This window comes from Pteropus vampyrus, unplaced genomic scaffold (assembly GCF_000151845.1).
Source record: "Pteropus vampyrus isolate Shadow unplaced genomic scaffold, Pvam_2.0 Scaffold153, whole genome shotgun sequence".
NCBI classification, from domain to species: Eukaryota; Metazoa; Chordata; class Mammalia; order Chiroptera; family Pteropodidae; genus Pteropus; species Pteropus vampyrus.
Window position 1 is genome coordinate 130,788 of NW_011888934.1, and position 7,777 is coordinate 138,564.

Here is a 7,777-nt window from a genome sequence, read left to right on the forward strand (position 1 = left end):
GCCATGTAATAATCCAGAAGAATCAGAGAAAAAATGAATGTATTTATTGAGTTAACTAAGTATAGAGATAGGGTTTGTTACAGCATAGCACAGTGTCATTTAATGCCAGAAGAAATGATTTATGTGTGATGCTGATGAAATATTCCAAAAAAAAGAAAATTCAAATAAAAAAAGTAAACCAATTGTTCCCAGAGAAATTGCTGATTCATCTTTCTCGCACAGGGCAGATTCTGACCACTGAACTCTGTGAAATATTCATGTTTCTTGGGACAACACTGCTTTTAATAGCAAGTAAAATAAACTTTTATAAATTTGTTTTAATGGCCTTATAATTCCATTTTTTCGTATAATTTTTTTTTTTATTTTCAAGATGTGTATTCTTAAATCTTCAAAAAACCGAGAAATTTAATTTTAGAGAATGGCAAAGAGATTATCTCTTATATACCTGATTTATTTTACATAACAGAATAGAAACTCATGGTTTATGATGTACAAAATTACAAATGCCAACATGCAAGTCACTGAATCTTTAAAAAAAAAAAAAAGGTAATTATCTTCTTAAACTAGGAAAATTTCCAATTTGAAGAACATTTGTAAGAGAAAATGAGAGCTGCTTCTAGTTTCTTTCAATTCGTATATTCCTAACCTTTCTCCAGAACCCCAAGAGCAAATAAATTTTAGATTATTTTTGTTTATTATTTCCAAAAGTAGACCTGACTCAGACACATTAATAATTTCAATTAGAGGCTCTTTATTTCTGAAGAAACCATCCACTTAAATATCAGGTGAGTGGAGCTTGCAAATGATATTACCACTATTCAATTAAAAATTATATTTTACGTGAACTGTGTTTGTTGCCAATGTGGTTTACATCTCAGGTCTCCTCTCCTCACCTAGTTCTGTACGTGACTTTCTAGGAGCTGTTTGTACAGCCTGATGCATAGACCGTGATAGGTAAAAGTTACCTGTCTAGTTTACAAATCTTGGATATTTAGGAAGTCAGGCAGAATAGGAAAATTAAAAAGAAAAAAACAGAAAAGAAAAATCAGATAAAGAACGAAGAAAGGAAGATACAAAAAAAACAGGCAAAGAAGAAAAAGGAAAATATCTTAAGGTGATAGAGAGGTGTTTTCATTTTATTTGTTCTATATGTGTGTGTGAAAGAGAGAGAGAGAGAGAGAAAGTGAGCAAGCAAGCGTGAGAGAAGTCATCAGAAAAAGCTGCCTTTGTGGTGTTGTGGTAAGTAGAGAGGGTAAAAACTGCATTTGAACACAGTTTTGCTGTTAAGCTGCTGAAACAGCTTTTTGGGCACAGGGGGTTCATAACAACTTATTAGAGAGTAGAAAACAGAAAGTGAAAGAAAAGTAGATATTATGATAGAGTTATATCAGAACACATGTGTTTTATACATTTTTCTTTGCTGCTCATTTCTTCTGGCATTAAATGACACTGTGCTATGCTGTGTCATAATTTAGTTTATACTGGATTTTCACATTCATTAATTGCTATTGTATTTATCATGCACTGGACTACATTTCCAACTGGACACAGTGAAACCTTCCAGACCAATAATCTGCAGTTTATTAGAAGAAAGTATAAAATTAAATGCGTTCACATAAAATTAATACACACTGATTTGGTCTTCATCTCCAGATTCTGGAGGAAAATGCAAAGTTCACATTGTTCTCTACAACTTTGTCTCTGTCCCTGTTTCTGTTGCTCTGACTTCTGATGTGCGGTAGTGTGTGTGTGTGTGTGTGTGTGTGTGTGTGTGTGTGTGTGTGTGTTTGTGTGTGTGGTTTCAGTTTCTTCTCTCTTAAAAGGGATTTCAACTACACATGAGAAATGAGAACATAACTTTTAGTTAAGGGTAACTATTGACCAGTCACCAACAATTGTCAAGTGCATTTTGAAAGGTTAGACTTTACCGGGGGCATCCTCGAATGCTGGACATTAAAAAGAAAAAAAAAATGACTCATAAATATAAATAGAATTGTGTCATAAAACCATAATAAATCTTTGGAAAATTTTCTTCTGTTTCATTAATTTTTTATTTAGTTTCAGGGTAGCTCCATTTTGTTTTCAAATTATGTTTTCGTAATCAACCTGGTCTTCTTTTCTTTACGTTTCCACCTTCCCTTCTGGCCATGGTGTGCACTGAAGTCTCGAGCAGGAAGTCAAACTCTAGAGATGTGAGATAAAAGAACAGATTTTTCCATGTACATGCACAAGTATATTTAAAAAAATGCTTGAACAAGTCCACAAATTGTGAGCTAAAATTGAATGAAGAGCATATGCTGAGCAAAAAAGTAGAAATCAATTATACACAACACATACAGTTGGGTTTCTGGAGGTTCTTTGGTTACCTTTTTATTATGAAAATTATGCTGGCATTGTTTTTTGTGAAAATGACATCATATCACAGATATGATATATGTAATGTCAAATGTTAGCATTTCTACATATTACATTGTATGCATTTTGAACATAAACAGTACATCATTCTGTGCAGAGAACTTCTAAATTCCCTACTAATTTTACAGACATTGTAACAGAAATGATAAAATGCAGTCAATAATTTATTGTAACTGAATAGATTTCTGTGTAATAGCCATAAACATATTTATTCTGCATCTGAACGTATAAAATAATGGTTAAGACTTCAGACTCCAGATCTAGCCTGCCTGGGTTCAAATCCTGGCTCTGCCCTTCAGAGCTACATAAACTTGAGCAAGTTGCTTACCCTCTTTTTCTCGTCTATAGAATAGCTATACTAATAAGTACCTATTCTACAGAGTTGTTGTGAGGATTAAATGATGTTTAAAACTATACCTATTACATAGAAGTATTTAATACATGTTAACTATTAGTCAAGCAATTCTACTGCACTTGAGAACTCAAACTGGACATTGTTTCTTGGGAGGGAATTCATGGCTGCTTATTACTGTATATTCTACTTGTTCTTGTTATTACAGAAAATATTAAAAGGCTGTTGTCTGAGGAAAAAGTTAGTTTTGTATAGTTAGATCCTATCCTGCATTTTGTAGCCATCCCAGCTCTCCTCTACCACTTCCCTGATTTGCCTGGTTCTCTTTATTTTTGCAAATCTGGTTCCTCATTTTTAACTGGGAGTTTTAACCACATGCATTGATTAGCTATTTGGCAACTGCATTCTCTTCTTTTTGTCTCTCTGCCAAAATGATGATTTCCAGCTTGTTATGTCTTTTTTATTTAGCTCCTAGGATAACTCCAACACCTCTCTGTGCACCAGCCTTTGATGCTTATTTTGTCTCCTTCAGCCTTGCCTTCTCTTCCTCCAGTTCTCAACTCCAGGCTGATAGCAGAAAGAGGCCTCACAAAACATAGGTTTAGTAGCTTAATCTTCAAACATAAGGAGAGGCCCTCTTTGGTTCTTAAAGGCTACAGAATGTAGCAATGATTCACACATTTTAGTGTATACCAGAATCATCTGAAGTGTGTGCTTAAAATGCAGATTTCTGAACCCTTTTCCAGAGAAGACTCTGAATTCTTACAGCAAGTTAGGGGGCCAATGATATGTTTTTGTCAATGACTTTTCGGGAGACAAGAAAGGGCACAGAGGTTCTCCAAATTATCTTCTCTATTATCTTTGAAGAATTATCTGTTTATCCCTTTAGAATTTCAGATAATTTCAGAATTACCACTTACTCCTTTAGGAGAATATATAGTCAGAAGATCTGGGAGATAAATGAAATTAATTCTCTAAGCTATTACTCTTGAGTCAATTCTTCACCTCAAAACTTTTTTTCTCATTTAGGTATCTTCACCCCTACTTGCCTGAATTTAAGTCTCTCATCACTACCACTAACTAACCTCAAGCCAGAGGCTAGATAAGAATAGAGCTTTCTTCAGTGAACAAGGCTGAGTAATGCCGCAGTCTCACCTTCCTAAGGGCTCAGTGTGTCACTGTAGCCCAGCCAGCCCCGGCCTTTCCTGATAGTGATTCATCCACAGTCTCTTGCCTGCATGACCTGAGTGCACTATCCTTGCCAAATCCCCAAAACTTCTGTCTGTGGGGAGTTTACACAGGCAACATTCAAATCCATTCTTCTTTCTTGGCTTCTCTGGTTTGTTAGGTCTTTAACACAGTTATGCATGGAGTGTCTGTAATTCTCTAGAGCCTGGCTATGTACTAGAAAAGAAGGACATGGTCTCTGTCCTCCAGTAGTTCATCGGCTAGCGAGAAAGTCAGAAAAATTAATGGCTAGAATGCAATGCGACTCGTGCCACAACTGAGGATGGGCCAAGTGCACGAAGTGCTCTCCCATACCAACCTATGATTGACAGTGTCCTTGGAGCCTTTGAGGCTTCTAGGACCAAAGTACCCTACTCACCTAAGCTCTTTTTCCTCTGATTGAGAGTCTAGATCACTAATGCATTTCCAGAGCCTGACCTAATGGCAACATCTTCTGAGCTCTTTCTTTACCAAACATATAAAACTCTTCATTTCCTCTCAATGGGAAATAATTTCTCTTTCTTTTGAAATCTCCTAATTCTTTACATCGACATCCCTGTAATACTTACTAAAGTTTATACTGCATTATGGCTATTTACCTTCACAGACCTTTCTCACCCTTCCAGGTTAGAGATTCCCTGAGGGCATGGACGGCTTATCTCAGTGCCTTGCACAGAGCACGATACATAATTGATGGTTAACACATATTTGAACAAATGAATCAACAAAGGAAACACCTTCTGATAAAAGGTCCTAAACTTGAGGTATTAGAGATTGCCCTGATCTGAATCATTTCCTGTTGGTTTTAGATAATGCAATCCTCCACCTCTGGCTTTGGGGGAACAAAAACCAACCAACCCAAACCCTCTAAATATTTTAGCAGATCCAAGGAGTTTCTACCTACACGTAACATGCCGAAAGACGAATATCAAAGATTCTAATTATTTCATGCTCATATTAAAATATAAATGCTTTGTTCGTAAAAATCTGATGTGTAAATCTGAAGGCCAAGTTTTGTAGTTTATTGAGAAAAAGACATGATAAAATGGTGTCAGTAGAACTTTCTCTTAAACTACTGAATTAAAGTATTTTACCTTGACTTTGAAGACTAAATAAAAAAACTGGTAAAAAAAAATACAGAATACAAAATACTTACTTAATTGTTAAGACAGCAGGGGAAATACTGAAAGGAAAGAAAATTGAGCATTTACATAGAACTTCACCATTTGCTAGACTCTGAGCAAATTACTATCATGTAGATTATCTATTTAATATCTGTAGTTACTGGGTGACACTGACACTATTAACTCTAGTTTGCAAACGAAAGTCTGGGATTCAAGAGCCTAAAAATTTGGACAAGATCACTTGTTTAATATGTGGAAGAGCCAGGCTACAAATCCAGTTCTATCTAACTTCAAGTCTCCTCCTCTTTAATGATGCTGGTTATGTATCAGAGATGTAGCTGAGCCGCCAAATATAGGTATCGGAGATTTCTCATTATAATACATTTTTAATGTATTTTAAGTAAAGTTAATAATTTATTCATTTTGCAGATGTAGTCTTTTAGCAACTACATTATTGTTCAAAGTTCTTACAGGTTATAATATGTAGGTTTGGATAGGAGGTGCCTAACTGCACTAAATGGCCTTGGAAAAGCAATATAAGACATTATATTTAAGACCTTTGAAAATCCTCAAGTAAGTTTTAAAACACTAAGCTTATGACTTGGCAACCCTCTGGAAGGTGTATGCCAAGCTACTGATACCCGTTCTTCTCATACGGGGTTTGAGTTGGTGGGATCGGAGAGGGAGGCATTTATAGTCTTTACTTGATAACTTACTTTTTCTCTTTAACTTCAGTTCTTTTACTTATAAATGGGAAAAATAATAGTATCTACTTCATGCAGATATAAAATGAGATGATGTATATGTAGTGTTCATCAGAATGTATCAATAAGTCTTATTTTAATTATTATTCTTAAAGTGCAAATATTCATTCATTTAACATTCATTTGCAAATAGCAAGCATCTGAAAGTGTCAGGCAGTATTATAGGCACAACAAATACAACTGAATAAGACAGTTAAGATTGTTGACCAATGAAAATGTAAACATTTTATTAAAGAATAATTATATTGGCATTAATAGTAGTATCTACTGAGTCCACATTGTTGTCAAGTACCTTGTCTATCAATCAACAAGTTAGAATTATTATCTCTGTGTAAGGATAAAGATACTGAGGTTCAGAAATAATAAATAACTTGGCCAAGGCCAAAGAGCAACAGACTACAGGACTTGAGATTTATCCGGTGACTGTTGGTTCCAAAGTCTATGTTTTTTTTTTCACTGCACCCAAGACACTCTTTTAACCAGGGACTTAGCTCAAGCATTTCCAGCTATTATTCCCTGTATTTGCAGAATGAGTTTTTTTGAGCATGTGATAGTTTCAGAGAGTAATGTCTTAAATAGCTGGCTACAAGTACTTAAAAGTAAAAGTATAGTATGCATATCATTAATCTCTGACCTTTATTCATTAATTCACTTATTCAATGAATATTTACTGATTATATTTAATCTTCCAGGCTCTATTCTAAGCTCTAGGGATACAATGTTGAACAAATCAGACATAGTCCCTATCCTCGTGAAACTTACGTTCTGGTGTGATAAATAGAAGAGTAAACAAACATGCATAAAATAACTGCAAATTGTTATTAATTTTATAAAGAATACAAACAATGAGCTGATATCTATAATAATGAGGCATTCTCTGCCTGAGAGAGCATGGTCAGAAGAGCCTCACTGAGTAGTAGGTGATAGCAAAGCCCTGGCCTGAAGTTTAAAAGAAAAAAATGGTGAGGAGGATGGAAAAGAGTGACTTTGTTATAGGATGTGAAAATGTCATGTTCCAAAGATTCAGTAAAACTTTGGATTCCAAGAACCAGAAAAAGTCGATTAGTATGTCCAGAACCGTCAGTGTAATATCCCGAGGGAAATTTTTTGGTCTTGGTTGATTTACATGCTTAAGCTCATTGCTTTCTTCTTTCAAGCTCATTTCTCTTCCTAGGAATCAACTATTTAACTTTTCCCAGATGGTGCCTCTCATTTTTACATCTGAGGATCTCTTCTCTCAAATCTCATGTTTTGTCTTTCGATCATGTCTTTCATTCCCAAATGTGTCAGTCAGGATCCCAGTAGGAAACAGATTTCCTCTCAGATGTTTTAGTTGAAGTGATTTTAATTAAAGAATTATTTATAGAGTAGAATAGTCAAAGAATTCAACAAGCAACGTTGAGAAATGATTTCCTAGACCTATAGGAGAGGAAGTAATGTTATAGGAGCTAAACAACTGGAGCCATAAAAGAGAGGCTGACTGGAGCTGTAATCAACAGAGGAAAGAAATTGTAACCATAGCACCAAAGGAAGAGAATAAGGAATAAATACCCTCATTTTTGTCTCCTGGTACCTCCCATTGACTGAATCCAACTGGAAGACAAAAGGTAAGGACATTCCTGATTTAATTCCTATGGTAGCAGGTACAAATTTTATATATCATGTAGCTTAAGCAAATGAAGATGAAATTTTATTTTATTTCTAGTGACATATATGTCCATTACTATTGAAAAACTTAATTTACCAAATTAGGATCACTGAAATTTTTCTGTATTAAAGCACAAATCTCTTAATTCTTGCCTCTGCATTCTCTTTTCCCTCTCCTCAGATGGATCTAAACTCTGAGGGGCTTACTTTTGCTTCTCACATGGGAGAGGATGTCTCTGCTGGAATTC

At 35.1% G+C, this 7,777-nt stretch overlaps 1 long non-coding RNA gene across 1 annotated transcript in view; it reads right to left on the reverse strand.

Moving 5' to 3' along the window:
- Positions 1 to 2,032: 2,032 nt before the first annotated feature.
- LOC111745378 overlaps positions 2,033 to 7,777 on the reverse strand; it is a 6,481-nt gene continuing 736 nt past the window's right edge. Inside the window, exon 3 of the long non-coding RNA XR_002782628.1 lies at positions 2,033 to 2,184. This is a non-coding gene — a long non-coding RNA (uncharacterized LOC111745378). The remainder of the gene's footprint in view (positions 2,185 to 7,777) is intronic.